We start from the raw sequence: 19,919 nt of genomic DNA on the forward strand, positions 1-19,919 counted from the left end.
CCAGATGTCTGGAAGCAGTGTTGGGCTGGCTCAAGCAGAGCTGCCTGAGACTCAGTCTTTCAAATATGGATGTCCTGTGGTTTGGTAGGAAAGGGCCAAGCGAAGACTTGGATGGGGTACAACTGTCAGTTTCACACTCAGCCAGGAACCTGGGTGCAAGCTTTGACACTTCCCTCCTCATGGAGGAACTGATCACAAAAGTAGCTTGGCTAGCGTTCTTCAATCTGAGTCAACCTAAGCTACTAGTGCCCTACCTGTCCCCAGAACACCTAGCCACAGTGATCCAGGCAACAGTCACCTCTAGGATGGATTTCTGCCACTCATTCTACACAGGCCTATACTTATGCCTGATCTGGAAACTTCAACAGGTGAAGACCCGCCAGTCGTGATACAGTAGAAGAAAAAAGTCTCAAGCTGGCGATGGCGAAGTGATTTAATGTTCAAACCAAATTTGCAATATTCAAAAGAATTACAATCAGAAACATTTATTCATAATATCTGCCCATTTTGTTTTAAATGTTTCCTTATCTGTAAGTAGTATGTGGAATTTTTGGATTCTTAACCCACGTGGAATCCTATTCAAATATTCATTTAAATAATAAGCAGCATGGAGATGCATCTTAATTTCCTTTTTACACAAGTATTTACATTGGTTCTAGTCTCCAACAGGAACCCCATTACCAATAACCAATGGTGGTTGGCTTTTCTATATTCTATTTTGATCCTCCTCCATGAAGGTGAGTCCTTCCTTCCAAGAAGCCATGTGGCCAGGACGTAATGCAACCCGTCAGCCGTGATACAGTAGAATAAAAAAGTCTCAAGTTGGTGAGGGCAAAGTGATTTAACGTTCAAACTAAATTCACAATATTCAAAACAATTTCAACCGGAAACATTTATTAAGAATCAACTGGTGTGGAATGCAGCAGCCAAAGCTGACACAGCAACACCTTGGAGGGTCAAAATCCAGCCTGCAATCCAACAGGTGCACTGGCTACCAGTTGACTACCAGATCCAATTTAAGGCTCTGGTAATCACCTTCAAGGCCATACGTGATCTGGGCCCTGAGTACCTAAGAAACCACCTCTCTATCCCCCAGAGAGTACTATGCTCTGCTAACATCAACAAATAGGTGATCCCTGGCCCCAGGGAGGAAGAAGAAAAAGAACTGTTTCTTATACACTGCTTTTCTCTACCTGGAGTGATCTCAAAGCAGCTTACAATCACCTTCCCTTTCCTCTTCCTACAACAGACACCCTATGAGGAAGAGGGAGGTTGAGAGAGCTCTGATATTACTGCTTGGTCAGAACAGTTTTATCACTGCTATCTTAACCAAATGCTCCATTGATTTTATCTGTAACCACTCATGTGGAGCGGTAGTAATAAAAGGGTAAGGGCAATGTGGGAGGAGAAAGGGCGGCCCCTGTACGGGGTAAAAAATTGTAGGACCCAATCAGGAGCTGCGAAGCGGCTCCTGATTGGGCCCTCTGAGTGTAAATCCAGGGCCAAGTGGCCAATCGCGTGGCTCCCCATTGGCTGCTTGGCCCGGCTTCACCTGGGCCTTCCTCGAATGCTCCTCCATTCCAAATGCTCCTCAAACAGTCTTGCAGTTCACTTAATTCTTCGGCTTGATCCTCCAGCGAAGAGTCAACAGCCAAGAGTCCTTTAGCTCTTGTCCTTTGGCTCCTTACAGAGTCTTCTAGCTTGATCCAGAACCCAAGAGTCCTTTGTTTTTAAAGTTCTGCACACGCCAAAGGTGCACGCCTCTGGCAAGCAAGACCCTTTTACACCACAAAGGCCCACTCAGCAGAGGGTGGAGATAGCAGTCAGCTCCTGAGTCAGCTCCCAAGGCGCCACTTCCTCCTTCTCCCAGCTCCAAGAACAATGTCTGATGTCTCTCAGACTACTCACCATCCAATGCTTTTGATTTACCAGGGACACACTCTCCCTTTATGTGTACATGGCACTTATAAAACACTATACCTATTTTGCCCCTCCTCAGCAAACTTTCAAAATTGTCCATAAGGGCACTTGTAGCACTAGAATGATCATTCCTCAGGTTTCAGCAATCTTCACTGACTTCACAGAAATTACTGGGACCTGTGAGTGGAACTTGAGCCATTTTGAACATTGTGCCCTTTTGGCTTGTGCCATTTTGACCCCATAAATGCCCTTGGGGTACTATGCAAGGTCTAGCTTGCCACCTGTGGAGTTTCTGCTGAGCATGATTATACGAGACCAAGAAAGGGAGGATAAAGTAATCTCACAAACAAGAGCTTTTGGGCATCCTCAGGCAGTTGGAGTCAGATTACAAGGATTACTAGACTCCAGTTTCATCTGTGAGATACTGAAGGGCATCCAGCTCTTCGCATAGACATGCACTTCAGCTGACGAGCAGGAAGTCCCTTCCCAGGCACTCTGCACCAATAAAGAATGGTTCCTCGTTGTTGTACATTTCACTGTCAGGAAGGAAATGACCCCTCTAACTTTCCCACTCTCTCCTTGGCAAGAGGAGTGCTACCACCAGCAACCAAATTTGCATTAATTGTTTACCACAGCCTGGACAGGCCTTTTATTAACATTAACGAGTGGCTGGGGAAAAGGACCTCTTTATTTTTAGCCTACTCTAATTGTATAGTAATTATTCATCTACAAAACAAATGAACTGAACTCCATTGCTATGGCAACCAAAACTGTGGCCTCCCACAGTTCATATTAATTTTTAATTGTGGCCTTTTATGCAATAAGAGAGAGAAAAGAGGCACATTAAAATAAAACCAGGATTTATTTGGCCACATATCGAGGCCATGACCCTCATTGCATTACCTGTTGTAATGCTCTGTGCTTTACTAAAAGTTGAAGCTGAAGGATAGAAAGCCCCTGGTTCAAATCTCACCACTGCTAGGACCTTATTAAAATGCAAGCTACTCTTTCGCTGTTTCGGCCTCCCAGTTGCATTATGTGTGCCCTCTTATGGTGTGTGAATGACTAAGCTCCGTTCCCAGTTTCCTGCCGCTCCCCAGTCTGTCCATTGTTCCTGTCCCCAGTCCCGATCGGGACCTCCTGATTCACTCTCAGCTGCAGTGGACTGGTTCCACCCTTCAATTGTGGTTTGGCCTCCTGGTCACCTGCTGGCTGCCCCCAATCCACCAGCTGCTGTTACAGTATTTGATCTATATGGCAGCAGAACACCCTCCCATCCAGCGTCACCACCCTGTATGATACTGGCCCGGCAATATCCCACACCTTGACATGTAACCACATTGACCCTGAACCATAATGCCTTCTGTATATAGAATCAGATCTGTCTCGTGCTTTCTTCTGGCCCAGGGTTTTTTTCCATGCTGACCACGCAGTCAGGGTGGTCCAGCAGTGTGGAGGTACATCAAGAGTTTGGCTGGCCTTTGGCCCATTGACACGCTCAGTGTTGTGTGCTGCACCAACAAGAACCTAGCTAGTCTCTGACCCCAGTCTCCAGTTACTAACTGGGCCAGAGAGTCCTTGGTTGTTCTCACCATCCACTTGGCCTGTTTATTTCTTGAGGGGTGGAAGAGTGTGGGTGTTACATACCGCAATAGTCCATTGGCCAGGAGTGGTTTGAACTCAGATGACTCAAACTGGCTGGCACTGTCTGAAACAACCATGTCAGGGATTCTGTGGGTGGAGAATAAGCAGCATAGCTCATAGGCTGACATTGACGGTATGGGCAACACCTTCAACCATTTGGAGCAGTGGTTCTCAAACTTTTTAATGCCGCGACCCCCTTTGAGTAGCTGTTGCGCCACCACAGTGGTGGCGACCCAAAGTGGGTTGTGGCATAAAAAATGCAAACTCTGCGATCTCCGATGCCTGAAGTGCATACTCTGCACATGCGCGCACTTTAGTGTGGCCACCGGCTAGTATGCAACACCCCTTCTTTCCACGCTGCTGGCTGCTCTGGCTGTCAGAGATCACCGAAGTGGCCGGACTGTGCCGGAGCATACAAGCCTAAATTGCAAAGGGGGTTGTGGGGGCAATGCAGCAGCCTCCTGACCCCTGGGAAAGGGGTGATCGACTCCCTGAAGGGTCAGGACTCTGAGGTGGATAACCGCTGATTTGGAGAATGTGTTGACTACTATTAAAGAGATCTGATCCTTATAAGGAACTGCAAAATCGATGTAGATTCTAGACCAGGTGCCCCTAGCTTCTTCCCAGGGGTGGACTGGTGTTGGGGGACTGGACTTCTGGCACACTTCACATCTATAGACCCATTACTCAATATTGGTATCCAGGGCTTTCATCTTTACTATGCCTGGATGTCCCACATGGAGGGCCTCCATTAGCCTTCTCTGCACCACAACTACTCTGGTGCTCCACAATACCCTCCCCAATTCACAGATCATTAAGTGCACCAAGAGGCATAAGGGGCAAACTGAACATATGGTACTCAGCCAGCCACCCCCTTCCCCCCCAGTGAAAGGCCCAGGTGAGCATTGGGTCCCATGCCGATGCAGCAGCAAGATTAGCTGCCCAGAGTGGTGGAGAGGGCAGGGTCTCCAACAGCAAAACCTGGGGTGGGGGGGGGGGGAGGCTCAATCTCTGGATCCTGCAGGGACGACTGGTTCAAAGCATCCACATTCCTCTAGGGCGCAGTGGTAAAAAAAAAATAGCCCTGGGAGATAAAATATGGGGGGGGGGGGGTCTGTCAGCTCAGGGCAAACTGGCCCAGTAACAGCTTGTAGACCATCAGGATGTGGAAATGGCAGTCAGAGCAGAAATCATGGAATTTGTGCACACCTGCTACGATTGCCAGCGCAAAATTCTGTTTGGCCACCAATAGGGTACAGGAATAAAACGCAACTGACACTTCTGGACTGTCGGACAACCAATGGCTTAAAACAGCACCAACCGCATGAATGGATACATTGCATGCAGGGAACGCACCAAAGGAAGTGACTTCTTGTAATGGATGAGCACACTGTCCGAGGACAGGAGCTGCTTCACTTCCACGAATGTGTGGGCATGCCCCACTCCCACAACTGCATGTTTGTCCAAAAGTCTGTGTAGCGGCTCAGCCATCGACACCTTATGCGGCTGGAAGGCATGATGAAAATTAAGGAGTCCCAGGAATGCCTGGAGCTCTCGTAAGTGGGGGCAGGGGGATCCTCAATGGCCCTGGGTTTGTCTGGGGTCGATTGGATGCCCTTGGCACCAATCAGATACCCAGAAATTCAACTTTGGGCACCTCAAATGCACATTTTTCTTGCTTTACCCATAGTCTGGCCACCTCCCAGCAATGCAATCCCAGCAACTGTGCCTTGGATTCACCCATGATCAGGACATCTTCATAATAAGGCGCTGTTCTGGACAGCCCCTTTAACAAGTCCTCCATCAAATTTTGGGAAATACCCAGGGTCACAATAACTCCAAGTTGCAGACGATGCAGCGTAAATACCCCCTTGTGCAGACAGTGTCCACAGGCAGCTGCTGGTATACCTGGGCCAGATCTAAATTAGCAAATATTTTCCCCCAGACAGGAAAACAACACATGACTTAGGACGGGTATCTGGAATACATGCTGCTGCTGATGAATCTCACTGCCCTGCACGCCCTCCAGCTCTCCACTAGCGGCTCCTAGGCTCATGGACAGCCCACATACTGGATTCTGTTGCCTCTGAAGCCAATGCCTTATTCACGCATTCTTGAAGGTGAGTGTCTGGTAGGCAGTTTTTTCTGGATTGCTTCATCCCTCAACCCACAGATCAACCAGTCCTGCAGGGTCTCCTCTAGGTATCTGAATTTGCACCAATCGCCTCAACTCTGCCAGATACATCGCCACACGTTTGCCGGACTTTTGTCCCCAAAGGAAAAATGTGTGCCACCATGCGATCTCTGACAGCTGGTGGTTAAGGTGGTCAAGCGAGGGTGGTGGTGGCTGATAACAGCGCTGGAGTCACCAATGCTTCATCCAGTTCATAGGCCTTCAGGCTGCACACAATGAAGAACACCACATTCTTTGTGTCTACATCGACTACTTTGTTTGCGATTGCATAGAACTCAAACCTCTTGACATAGCTCTCCCACTGCCCAGTTCTTCCAGATCAAATTCCTCAATGTGTCCCTGTCAAGCCATTATGCAGGAGGAGGCACGATCACTAGGATGTCTCTCTTCTGTTCTAGTATCCCATCCTCATTGCCAGTATAAAGGACTGGCCAACAATGACTTAATTAGACAACTCTTTATGAAAACTCCCAACACACGCTGATAACAATAGGCAAAAATGAAAGAAAATTCACAATTTATATAGGTTCATTTCATGCCTAACTTCCCATGCACAGGAACTTGTAATTGTCTCTTAAAGGCACAGTAACAATACATGTGGTACACTATGGTACACCATAGTGTACCAAGCAGGATTTAGAAGAGGCCATTCTACCATTGATCACTGTCAAACCCTCCATTACTTAGCTTATTCCAGTATAGAAGGCCCTACGATAGCCTTATACGCAGCTTTCATTGATTTAGCCACAGCTTTTTACTCCATTGACAGAGACAAACTCTGGTCAAAGTTGAGGGAAACTAACATCGATAAACGCCTACTGTTTCTGATGTAAGAACTGCACTCAGGCACACACACAAAAATTAGGGTAGGTGCTTCAGGTTCTCTAATTAATAAAATCACAGTAAGGAAAGGGGTAAAGCAGGGGTGTGTATTAGCCCCTCTGCTTTTCAATATTTATATCGATATAGTTCAAAGACTATCGGGCCCAGAATTCATACCCTCTTCTGTTAGTCAGCAAAAGGTTTCTATTCTACTTTATGCAGATGACATGGTCCTGGTTTCCCTTAGAAGAATTGGTCTGAAAAAGCTAATTAACTACTTGGGTACTTATTGTAAGGAAGAGTCCCTCGCCATCAACTACGCAAAAACAAAAGTTATGGTTTTTAGGAAAAGACCTAAAACATTTCTTTGGAGTATAAACCATATTCCTATAGAACAGTGCAGTACATTTAAATATCTTGGAATCACTTACAGTGAGACCCTGAACTGGAAAGCCCACCTTGTAACTATAAAGGCCTCTGGTCTAAAAATCATTGGAGCCACTCTGAGATTTTATTACACCAGGGGAGGGTTTCTAGTTGATCCAGCTCTAAGGCACTTCATCTACTATATGGCATCGACATCTGTGGCTGGAAAGAACAAATAATCAATAGCTTATAGCCCATTCAGAACTTTTTCTTCAGACATATCCTGGCTCTTCCAAAAGGGACTCCTGCAGCCCGGATGAGGGCAGAGCTGGGTTTTCCCTCGCTCAAAGCCCGTGCCCATTTAGCTATTCTGAAACCTTGGAAGAAAGACATCACAACTAAATTAGATTCTTTAAGCCGGGGGTCAAGAGCCTCTTGTGGCGCAGGGTGGTAAGGCAGCAGAAATGCTGTCTGAAGCTGTCTGCCCATGAGGCTGGGAGTTCAATCCCACAGCCGGCTCAAGGTTGACTCAGCCTTCCATCCTTCCGAGGTCGATAAAATGAGTACCCAGGTTGCTGGGGGGTAAACGGTAAACTTCTTGCTGCCAGAGGGGGGGAAGAGGCATGCTCGGCTGCCAGCACGCTGGCGGACACAAATGCGCATGCGCGGAGCTGCTGCACATGCGCGTTAGCGCTCCTGGTGGTGAAAACTCGCATGCACGGAGCTGCTGCGCATGTGCATTTTCACCACCAGGGGCGGCTAATGCACATGCGCGGCTCCCAGGCCGCTGGCTCTTCCTCACCAACGGAAGCGGTCCTCAACCTTCAAAAGGTTGGGGACCGCTGCTTTAAGCCATCAAAGTTTTAAGCTCTTATTGAGCAAAGACAGGACTCGGTCTGATTTTTTTAGCTCCATTCTTTCACGCTATAGCATACCAGATGACTTACTGCATACATCAGCCAACATTTCTGATGTACGTGATTGGGTGCTCAAAGCTGATTCATTGATTGATCACTCTTCAATTCAACTATCACAATCAGCCCCATGGTATAAAACAATTTAAAAAGACAACTCTAGAGCATCATAAGAGCCTCTTGTGGCGCAGAGTGGTAAGGCAGCTGTCTGAAAGCTTTGCCCATGAGGCTGGAAATTCAATCCCAGCAGCCGGCTCAAGGTTGACTCAGTCTTCCATCCTTCCGAGGTTGGTAAAATGAGTACCCAGCTTGATGGGGGGTAAACGGTAATGACTGGGGAAGGCACTGGCAAACCACCCCGTATTGAGTCTGCCATGAAAACGCTAGCGGGCGTCACCCCAAGGATCAGACATGACTCGGTGCTTGCACAGGGGATACCTTTACCTTTACCTTTTAGAGCATCATATTTGGTAAACATAACAACACGTAATCTTAAAATGACCCTCTCTGTTGTTTGAAATGATGCCATCAGCAATGCTCTCTGGGCAATATCTCCAAATACCCACAGCTCAACACCTGTGTATATGTGGAAATCCATCTGTGGAGGACCTGCCCCACTACGTTTTGGCTTGTCCTCTGTACTCCGAACCCCGGGGCAAATTCCTTGCCAAGTTATTACCAAACTCACACCCTATTTCTGACATTAACAAAGTCATGTATCTGTTATCAGATGTCGACCCCTATATCTCATATCTTCTTAGGTGCGAAGCCGTGTCCGACCCATCGCGACCCCATGGACAATGATCCTCCAGGCCTTCCTGTCCTCTACCATTCCCTGGAGTCCATTTAAGTTTGCACCTACTGCTTCAGTGACTCCATCCAGCCACCTCATTCTCTGTCATCCCCTGCTTCTTTTGCCCTCAATCGCTCCCAGCATTAGGCTCCTCTCCAGGGAGTCCTTCCTTCTCATGAGGTGGCCAAAGTATTTGAGTTTCATCTTCAGGACCTGGCCTTCTAAGGAGCAGTCAGGGCTGATCTCCTCTAGGACTGACCGATTTGTTCGCCTTGCAGTCCAAGGAACTCGCAAGAGTCTTCTCCAGTACCGGAGTTCAAAAGCCTCAATTCTTTGATGCTCGGCCTTCCTTATGGTCCAACTTTCGCAGCCATACATTGCAACTGGGAATACCATAGCCTTGACTAAACGCACTTTTGTTGGCAGGGTGATGTCTCTGCTTTTTAGGATGCTGTCTAGATTTGCCATAGCTTTCCTCCCCAGGAGCAAGCGTCTTTTAATTTCTTTGCTGCAGTCCCCATCTGCAGTGAACTTGGAGCCCAGGAAAATAAAATCTGTCACTATCTCCATTTCTTTCCCATCTGTTTGCCAGGAATTGAGAGGGCCGGATGCCATGATCTTTGTTTTCTTGATGTTGAATTTCAAGCCAACTTTTGCACTCTCCTCCTTCACCCACATCAACAGGCTCTTTAGTTCCTCTTCACTTTCTGACATTAGAGTGGTATCATCTGCATATCTGAGATTGTTGATATTTCTCCCTGCTATCTTGATTCCAATTTGAGACTCCTCTAATCCCACCTTTCTCATGATGTGCTCCGCATACAAGTTAAAATGGCAAGGCGACAGTATACAGCCTTGCTGAACTCCTTTCTCAATGTTGAACCAATCAGTGATTCCATACTCGGTTCTCACTGTTGCTTCTTGACCTGCATATAGGTTTCTCAAGAGACAAATAAGATGCTCTGGTATTCCCATCTCTTTAAGAACTTGCCACAATTTTTTGTGCTCCACACAATCAAAGGCTTTAGCATAGTCAATGAAGCAGAAGTAGATGTTCTTCTGGAACTACCTAGCTTTCTCCATGATCCAGCATATGTTGGCAATTTGATCTCTAGTTCTTCTGCCCCTTCCAAATCCTGCTTGTACGTCTGGAAGTTCTCGGTCCACATATTGCTGGAGCCTAGCTTGTAGGATTTTGAGCATAACTTTGCTAGCATGAGAAATGAGTGCAATGGTGTGATAGTTTGAACATTCTTTGGCATTGCCCTTCTTTGAGATTGGAATGTAAACTGACCTTTTCCAATCCTGTGGCCAATGTTGAGTTTTCCAAATTTGCTGGCATATTGAGTGTAGCACTTTTACTGCATCGTCTTTTAAGATTTTGAATAGTTCTACTGGAATGCTGTCACCACCATTAGCTTTATTGTTGCTCAGACTTCCTAAGGCCCATTTGACTTCACATTCCAGGATGTCTGGCTCCAGGTCAGTAACTACCCCCATCTCATATAGGGTGGGACATTTCACTCTGGCTTCCAGGAAGATCCGAACCAAAGCATTTTTACAGGAGTCTCCACCTTGATACACCATTTCCCCCCTCTTGTTCTAACTCATATTTACCCATATTTACAACCCATATTTAGCCCATATTTACAATTTTATGTATGCAATATTGGAGAAATATTGTTTTATTCGTATTTGTACCACATTGTTTTAATTGTGCTTTGTATTGGCCTTTGGCTATATACAATAAATTTTATCGTAACGTATCATAATACACCATAGTGTGAATACTATTTTTTTTAATGAGAGTAAAGAGTTCTCTTGTGTCCTCAGGGATTGGTGGGAAAATGTGAAGGCTAAGGTGGAGACTTGGGGAAAGAATCTAGAATCCTCCATTTCCTTCTGCCCTGTTTGCGAGGTCTTTAGCTAGTGGCCAATAATATTTAGAAGAAAGCATGTTTAGGATTGTCTCAGATGAAATAAATGGCCTCCATCAGGAAGACGCTTCACCTCAGCATTTGACATCAACTCCATGGGAGATCTGGACTGCTATTTATGGACATACACTTTCAATTCCATTCTTAAAGAAAATGTGCTGAATCTTAAGATATTACTGCTGAAATAAGAAAAGTGATAAAAGGAAAAATGTGGATGTTGATGGATCACTGCTGGTGTAGTGCTCCTCTGGGAATTCTGCCATATAAGCATACAAATCAACTACATTTTATGGTAAATTCAGGTAAAATTTTGTTGGTCTTAAAGGTGTTGCTGGATTTTAACTTTGTTCTTCATTTGAAGGTATTTAATAGGGTTTTAAAACTATAGTTCACTATCAAAGATGTACTTTGATACCTGATGTGAAATATACAGGCTGCTTCTCTTTATTATGAGCAAAATTGCTGTAAACAATATCTAACCTGAAGTCAGTGTTTTGACCCATTCTTAAATTAATGAAGAAACAAGCAGAAAGCGGCTCCTGATTGGCCCCTCCAAGTTTTTATCACGGACTCGCCCCCGCCCCTTTCTCCTCTCACCTACCCCTTACTGCTTTATTCTTACAGCTCCGCAGGAGCAGTTTACAGATTATTACAAAGAGCCAATCTGCAAAGAAGACAGCCAGTATCTCACTTCCTACAGAATTTCCTCAAACACAGAAATAATCCTTTGTGCTTCACTTTCCTAACTTATACATGGGCTCACCACTATCTTCTCAATCCTGCATATGTTAAAATGAATATCCATATTAAAATGTGAAGGCTGATAATTTCAGACAATAGGGATGAATATTGGCTGTCATCTAGTGAATGTCAGCATACACTGGGATATATTTAAATTTGAGGAAACTAATACTTTCACACTGTCACAAAATTAACATGAACTATCAATATTCATCAACATTTGGACATTTACTCCAACATAGTTAAGGGTTCAGTGCATACACAGTAAAAAAGATGGATGTTGCAGCTCTGGAATATGCTATTTAGACATGGAGGTTTAATCACCATTATAATGAACTATTATAAGAAATTAAGGGGGAGGTTGTATAATGGATGATATAACTGAGAACCTACTACTTTAATCTCAATCCACATATCTTTGTGCCTGCTTTATATGTAGAAGGTCACAGTTAAAGTAGTGGTTCCCAAAGCGGGTGGAACACTGGGAGGTACCTAGGGGCCACTAAGGCAGTGCAGCGGGTTGATGGAAGTGGGTTCCTTCAATTATGTTTACTTGTTTATGATTGGTCAGGCTGATTATGTTGGCAAATGGTACTCCAGGTTTATACCTCTGCATAGTGCTGAAATCTGGTGAAACTACTGGAATTTTTAGTAAATTTAGTAAAAAAATTAGTATATTCTGGCAGCAACCAGTGCTCTCGTCAAACCAGTTTACTGTGTTTGGAGAAACTGTCAGTACCGTGAATGTTTTTGTCTTTTTTCAAATTTTTGCTGATTAGTTCTGAGAGAAGTTTCCTCTTAGAAACAATTCAGTGCAAAGGCACATAGAAGAACAGGCTCAAAATGTGGAAGATACACTGTGCAGCATATTAAGGACAACAGAATTTGCATCACAAATGGATGAGTCTGGCAAAGTTGCCTAGCAAAGTTGACTCATCCATTTGTGATGCACTTTTTTGTGACCATTTGAATATGATGCATGAATATATGCCTGAGCAATTTAAGAATCTTCTTTTGACTGAAATTCCAGTTTGGGTAATAAATCTATTTTCAGATACTTAAGGTGGCATAGTAGAAGAAGAGCTTTCTAACCTACAATACAATACAATACAATACAATACAATACCTTTATTGGCATAAAGCAGATAAGCAGGATAAACAAAGTTAGTCAGGATACGTCAGACAGTTTAAATTTAAAAACTGAGGACAGAAATTCAGCCGTAATAAAAGTGACGTCGGCATCCTTATCACTCAGTAAAAATTGGCAAATCAGGTTTCTTGAATGGTTTCTCCGTTTTGGTATGAGAGGTATGATGTGCCTTCTCTGTTCAGTGAACAAGGGACAATCCAGTAGGATATGTTGGATGGTGTCAGGAGAACTTGATTCACAGGTGCAAAGTCTGTTTTCGAAGGGGATCTTGGCAAATCTCCCTTGTAATACTTTAGATGGAAAGGCGTTAAGCCGAGCAAGCGAAAATGCTCTGCGATGGAGGGGATTTGCCAAGTTATGGAAATAAGCCGGCATTATCCCGTGCTTCACTTGGAGACCAAGCGCACAGGGAGAGCAGATTGCTGGCACAGTGGGATGGATTTTTTGAAAGTCCTGATCAAGTAGCCTTTGTTTGATCTGGTACATAATGGAGGATTCATTCAGAGATAAGATGTAATCGTAGTCAATGCCAATTTGTTGGAGTGTAGTCAGGATGGTAGAGAACCATTTAAATTTAAAAGTGTCTCTCAGTAAACAGGCCAATAGACTATCTGATCGAACCCTAAAATGCAGTTTTAGCCAATATTTAAATGTGAAAATCCTCTAACCTACAAAATGACCGTGAGCTGAAGCCCATGTTTAAGGAATGGTATCAAGAGTTTTAATTACAGGGACTGATTACAGGAAACTATAATTATGGACAGTGGTTAAGAACCTCCATCTGGCACTTTCAACATCAAATATAGTGGAATATAGTTTTAGTATGTTCATCTAACTTCTCACTATTCAAAGAAATTGATTCCAGATTATTAAACACTAGTAATCAAGCCCGCTGCAGCTAAATGCAGCGGGCGCTAGACGACGGAGCCTCGGCAGCCGTGCGGAGCGCAGCTGCCGGGGCTCCGTGTGTCAGGGGGCTGACGCTGCGAGAGGCGCTTCGTGCCTCTCGCAGCATCAGCCCGCCGGGCAGGGAGCCCCTGGCAGCCGCGCGGAGCGCGGCTGCCAGGGGCTCCCTTGACGGCGGCCCGACGCATCGGGGGCGCTTCGCATTAAATGAACAGTAGTTCTACAAAGAAACCAATGGAATGCATTATAGACACTCAAAAACAATATTTTAAAAATGGAATATCTGAAATTTCACTCTTTTATTTGGAGGGTTGGCAGCTCTGGTTTGAGAAATTCCTAAAGATATGGGGATGACTTTGGGGACCATGAAGTTTTTGAAGGTGAGGGGCCTTAGCAGAGTATATCCATCCTCTAAAACTGGCATTCTCCAGGGAAATTAATTTCTGTCATCTAGAGATCAGAAGTTTATGGGTATATCCAGCTACCACCTAGTAGTTGGCCATCCTACTAATTAATCCTTTTCCAGAAAAGGAAATTTGGCATGGCATAAAAGACAGTTTGAGCCTTCAGACCACACAGAAAATCAAACTGAAATTGGAAGTTTTCTAACAAAACACCTTCAGGGCACAAATGGTATTCTAACCGAAGATTCCAAAGGGTACAGGAAGAGGATGAGGATTCAAAAAGCCAAGTTAGACAAAGAGAGTCATCCCATTCTTCAAGATAACATATACAAAATTAGAGCAAAAAGGTGTGACATTTTACCCTTTTCATTTCTAAAAGGTCTGTAATGCATCCCACTGTTTTTTGTGGTAGTATCATTTGCTTAATGCCCATTCCAGTGTGTTCTGAAGGCATTTTGCTGGGAAAAGGTCAATAAAAATGTGAGAGTTGTGTGTTTTTTTCATGCCCAATCCAGCCTGTTCCAGAAGTATTTTGGCTGGGAAAGAGTACATAAAAGCATGAGCTTTTTGCATTCTCATTTCTAATATTTTAACATTTTATTGTATATTTTAAAATATTATATGTCCCCACAAGCGGTGACCACAGGAGCGGCAGCATGGAAGTCTAAAGTATAATAAATAAAATAAAAATAATATATTGTAATCGAGTGTCCACTCGATAACACTCCACTGGTTTTTGCAGGGAAATTGTTTTTTATGGCTGTTTCTGAGGCATTGTGGCCTAAAAAGGGTTAATAAAAGTGGCAGCGTTTTCTTTTCTAAAAAGTCCTCGAGTGTCTGTAATGAATCCCAGGTTTAATTTGTTTTTGGTTCAGGGATGTTCCGGACTTATTTTGGCCTGGGAAAGATTAATAAAAGTGTCAGAGTAGCGCAAATATTGTTCCCAGGTTTTGTTTTTCCTTCCCTGGCACTATTGCTTGTCTCATGCCCGTTCCGGGGCATTCAGGAGGCAGGGAACGGCAACCAGATGCGCGAGAGCTCCACGGCTTTCCTGTCCCCTTCAGAGCCACATGAACTACGATTCCCAAGTTGCATTGCGAAACCCCCACAGCAATTTCCGGTGGCGCGTCGCTTCCGGCTCAGAGTCCGGATTCGATCCGGGCGCAAACATTCAAAAAGCAGGTCATGCCAATCCCCGCCTGGCAGCGCGGCGCGGCGCGGCCTCGTTTCCAGGAGGCGCCCTTGCTCGCCGCTCAGGACCCCCCGCCAGGGACTCTTCGTCCCGCACCTGGGGTGAGCCAGGGCGGCGCGGCGGAGCCCCCGGTCCGGCCGCGCCTCCGCCTGCTCCTACTCCCCTCCGTCCCGCTCTCCTCCTCCACGCTGCCTGTTCTTTGTTACAGGCAGGCGCCGCCAGCTGCCGCGCGCGCTGTGGAGGGGTGAGGCGGGTCCGAAGCAAAACCCCGCGGAGCCGCTCCCGGATCCCCAGCCGGGGCCGAGCAGGCGGACGCCTCCCCAATGCGGCGCAGGGTGGCCGAGCGCATCTCCGCCACGCCGTCCCGCTCAGCCCGAGTCTCTGTCTCTCCGCCTGCACCCGCCACTGGGAGGGGCCGCTGTGTGCAGCCGGCTGAGGGGGGGGGCAGGAAGGAGGGCACGCGAGAGAAAGCACGCGCACAATGGGGCGCCCTGGGGCTGCTGGGGAAGGGAGGGCTCGGCTGGGGTTCGCGCAGCCCCGCTTAGTCCCGGGACGGGCCGGCCGGGCCAGGTAGAGGACGGGGCTTGCCGGATTGCTCCTCTCTCGCTCGCGCCTCTCGCGCCGGGCAGGAAGCCCTCGGCAGCCGTGCTCCGCGCGACTGGCGAGGGCTACCTTGAGGGCGGCCTGACGCGTCGGAGGCGCTTTGCGCCTCCCGACGCGTCAGGCCGCCCTCAAGGAAGCAACTGCGAGCCGCGCTCTGCGTGGCTCGCAGTTACTTCCTTCAGCAGCCTAGGAATCGGCCGGGCCAATCAGCAGGCGCTTCGCGCCTGCCGATTGGCCCGACCGATGGTCTGTCAGGAGGAAGGGGCCAATCAGGCCCCTTCCTCATCACGGACAAAGCCCTCCGCCTGAGGGCTTAACGAATTATTCAGTCCGCGGCGCCCGCGCCGCGGGCGTGTTAAGGATTAAGACTCCCTCTAAGTGACTTTAAACCAGACATTGGGAAACTGGTATCACTTCATCAAAGCCATCAATCGCATCAAGAATTTACTGAACAGTGGTTACTAAATGTGGCATCTAAGATTCTTGCTAAATGATTCTAAAAGCTGGTATCACTGGGTCAAGTTACTGTTTTGAATTTTATTTTTATTCCCATACAAACAACAGTTCTGAATAATGCTTTTTATAGGGCAGGATAGAGGGCACTGGGGATATATTTATGGTAGCCTGAAAAAGTTTGGAAACCTGCTCTTAGGGAACAGGACTGTGGAAGACCTGTGTTGAATTTAGAAAGTAGACAGTATTAGGCTTGTTGGGCCAATGATCTGACTGAGTACAAACTACTTTTGCATGTTGATATGCTCACATTATATAGCCAGGGAAGCAACTAAAAGTAGGCAGAGTATTGTGAAAAACCTATGGCAACCATGCAGAAAAGTGTGGGAAAACAAAAGTCAGCTGGTCCTTCCCAGGTTCTCAGGGTTCACTCATTGCATAACTCAATGTGGATATACTGTGCAATGTCACTCTTACAGAGAACTTTCCATCTGTAGATGGCAGGCCTTTGGTTTTTTATGGTTAGGGTAGCTGAAGGAAACACAAACGGGACACTATGAAGTTTGAACAAGAATGCATGGCAAAAACTGGACCAGAACCCGGACCAAAACCTGGACACTTATGTTTAATAGTGCAGTTGGTGTAACAAGCTACAAATTAATACTGCCCTGGTTCAAAATCTCACCTCAGCCACAGCTTTTTGTAAACTATTCTCAGTTAGCAGCAGTCTAATTAGCTATATCTGCAAAATGGAGGTGATAATACCTTTACAGTGTGACTGAAGGATTACAAGATCATGTTTGTGAAATACAACTGTTATGTAGCTTTATTATTAAAATACTAGAAGCAAAGCCTGCTGCACTGAGGAATACAACTGGTGCTAGGATGCCTGCACTGTCTTTCCTCCTCCATTTGTTTGAACTTAAGATCCAGCACAGTGAAATGGTTAAAAATTAGCAGACTCTAATCTCAATGTGCAGGCATTGGAGTTATCAACCTCTAGGTGGGAGCCTGAAGATCTTCAGGAATAACAACTTATCTCCAGGCACCAGGAAGAAGGAAAGAAACAAAGAAGGAAGGAAGAAAGAGGAAGGAAAGACGAAAAGAGAGAAAGGAAGGAAGGAAGGAAGGAAGATAGATAAGAAAGGGGAAGAAGGAAGACAGAAGGAAGGAAAGGGGATGAAGGAAGAAAGATGGAAGGAAGGGGGATGAAGGAAGGAAAGAGCCAGCAGAGTAGGATGGCTCTTCTTCCAGCTGGAAGAAGGACGATGATGAGTCCGGGATGGGGCAGACCCGCCATTGGCTCTCCATGGCTGCTCCCTACTAGGGCCTATGAACTGCAGAAGGCCAATCAGGTAAGACATGAGTCATCCTCACGCAATTTGAACTCTATTAGTTAAAGATTAAATTGTCCGTCCAGTTTTCTCCTCTTCCAGACAAATGTGAGCATTTACTGATGAATCCTTCATTTTGCCACATGCAGGATTTTTGGAGATTACATGACTTATATTAGACTTTATGTGTTTTTTAAGACAGGAATATCAACAAGGAAATAAATTGGAGTCAGAATTGCTTCTAAATTATTGTCCAAATGATTTGGACTGGAAAATAAATTCAAGTGCCTAGTTAATTCCCCCAATCCTTCTGTGCATACTAAGCAACTATTGCTCTCACATCTTAGTCCGAATAGCAATCATTCCTGATTCCACCTGTATTGCAGTGTTAGAGATACCCTGAGTATAGTTCTTAAAAATTAAGACTAGACAGGAAATATTAGCAGTAATTAACAGTGGAGCCCCATACAGCATCTGTACTAAGGGCTTAGCATTAAACAATTTAAGACCTGCTGGTACACTACGTCCCCCTTTGTGCCAGAAGAATTTCTGTATGGCATGTTTTTGTGTGATTGACCTCTAACTGAGAGAAAGAATTATATTCATATGGCCTCTTGCAACAACTAATAGCACCCTACCTGCTCCTGGAACACTTGGCCATTGTGATCCATGCAACTGTCACTTCTAGGTTAGACTACTGTAACTTGCTCTATGCAGGCCTCCCTTTGTCCCTGACCAGGAAGTTACAGCTGGTACAGAACGCAGCTTCACAGGTCCTCACTAAATCATCTTGGAGGACCCATGTTCAGCCTCTGCTGAAGCAGCTGCACTGGTTGCCAGTTTGTTTCCTGATCAGGTTCAAGGTTTTGGTATTAACCATCAAGGCTATACGCGGCTTGGGTCCGGCATACTTGAGGGACCACCTACCTTGAGGGACCACCCACCTACCAGGGCACTTTGCTCTGCGGATAAAAATCTGCTGATGATCCCAGGACCCTGGGAGACACGCCTGGCCTCGCCTTTTCGGTCCTGGCTCCTACCTGGTGGAATGAGCTCCCCGAAGAGCTGCGGGCCCTGTCCACAGGACCTGCAAAACGGAGCTCTTCCACCAGGCGCTCGTCTGAGGCCGGGTGGTGGCCCGGGGGTTAAGATTCAGCCCCTCTCCCTGGGGAGGGGGGGTACGCCAGTATTAGACTGGCCTGGTTCCCCAGAATGTTTGGAATGTCTGGAGAAAATATAATAAAGAATTGTGCTACTTGCTAAGTTTACAATGTATCTTAGATTATCCAATCTTTAATTTTAATACTGATGTTATGTATAATTTTAAAATTGTCCTGTTTTATTTCTTTGTAAGTTTTAATTTATTCTATTTGTATATATTCTGTAATAAATCTAATCTAATAAGGGGATGGACAGACAGACTATTGCTCCCATGTTTTTTATGACTGCAATTTGCAAAACAAGAGAGGTGCTTAATGACAAGACTAAATATTTGAAAATACTAGAATCAAGCATACAACAAAGACTGCTACTTCCCATGCAATTTTTCGCTTTGCTAACTTTCAGATACAGTTCCCATCTAATTTTAAACACTCAGCCCCGTTTCTTGTACCAGATTGCAACTTAAGGAAGAAGAGTTGGTTCTTATATGCCGCTTTTCCCTACCCGAAGAAGGCTCAAAGCGGCTTACAGTCGCCTTCCCTTTCCTCTCCCCACAACAGACACCCTGTGGGGTGGGTGAGGCTGAGAGAGCCCTGATATTACTGCTCGGTCAGAACAGTTTTATCAGTGCCGTGGAGAGCCCAAGGTCACCCAACTGGTTGCATGCGCAGAATTGAACCTGGCATGCCAGATTAGAAGTCCGCACTCCTAACCACTACACCAAACTGGCTTTCAGTTATTTAGGGGCAAGTTATTTAGAAGATGAACAGCTCTGTGGAAGCTGCACACCTTCAGTCACCTGTTCTGGTTTTCAACACTTGGGGGCAAGGGCCTCAATGTGGTTTATGGTCTGATGGACATTAATTCTGAATTGCACATCAAAATTATATTTTGCCTATTTTAGGTGCTGTGACTCTCAGTCTCCATTGAGCATGTCCAGAAAACTGAACACACTCAAAGGCAGCAATGTGGTTGGAGGTAAAATGCTGAACTCACGAGGAAGGGGACATAATCTACTCAGTGGGAGCTCTGCTGACAAAATAGCAGCACCCACAAACGAGATATAATGTGGCATTACAGACTTGCATTACCAGCTGCCAACTGCTGCTCAGTTAGAAAAACAATTAGAGAAGCGGAATACAGAAAATTAGGTGCAAAAAAGAAACAAATGAAAACACAAAGACGGTTTCTGGCTCAATGGTGAAGATGGTGAAGAAATGCCTAATACATGAAATGTTCAGCCATACTTGAGAAGAAACAGCTTCCTAAACCTTGACAATGTGGAAAAGAATACAACTAGTGACAAGTGCCAATTTTGCATTTGAAGATCTAAAACAAATTTCCTTATGCCTCAGCACAGTTGGACAGTCAGCCAGACTCCGTTG

The 19,919-nt window shown here is 45.6% G+C and overlaps 1 protein-coding gene across 27 annotated transcripts in view; it reads right to left on the reverse strand.

Moving 5' to 3' along the window:
- The window catches only part of MSI2 (musashi RNA binding protein 2), an 833,820-nt gene that overhangs the window by 80,937 nt on the left and 732,964 nt on the right, over positions 1-19,919 (reverse strand). The window lies entirely within an intron of this gene.

The sequence above is a fragment of the Paroedura picta genome, chromosome 15 (genome assembly GCF_049243985.1).
Source record: "Paroedura picta isolate Pp20150507F chromosome 15, Ppicta_v3.0, whole genome shotgun sequence".
In the NCBI taxonomy this organism is placed as follows: Eukaryota; Metazoa; Chordata; class Lepidosauria; order Squamata; family Gekkonidae; genus Paroedura; species Paroedura picta.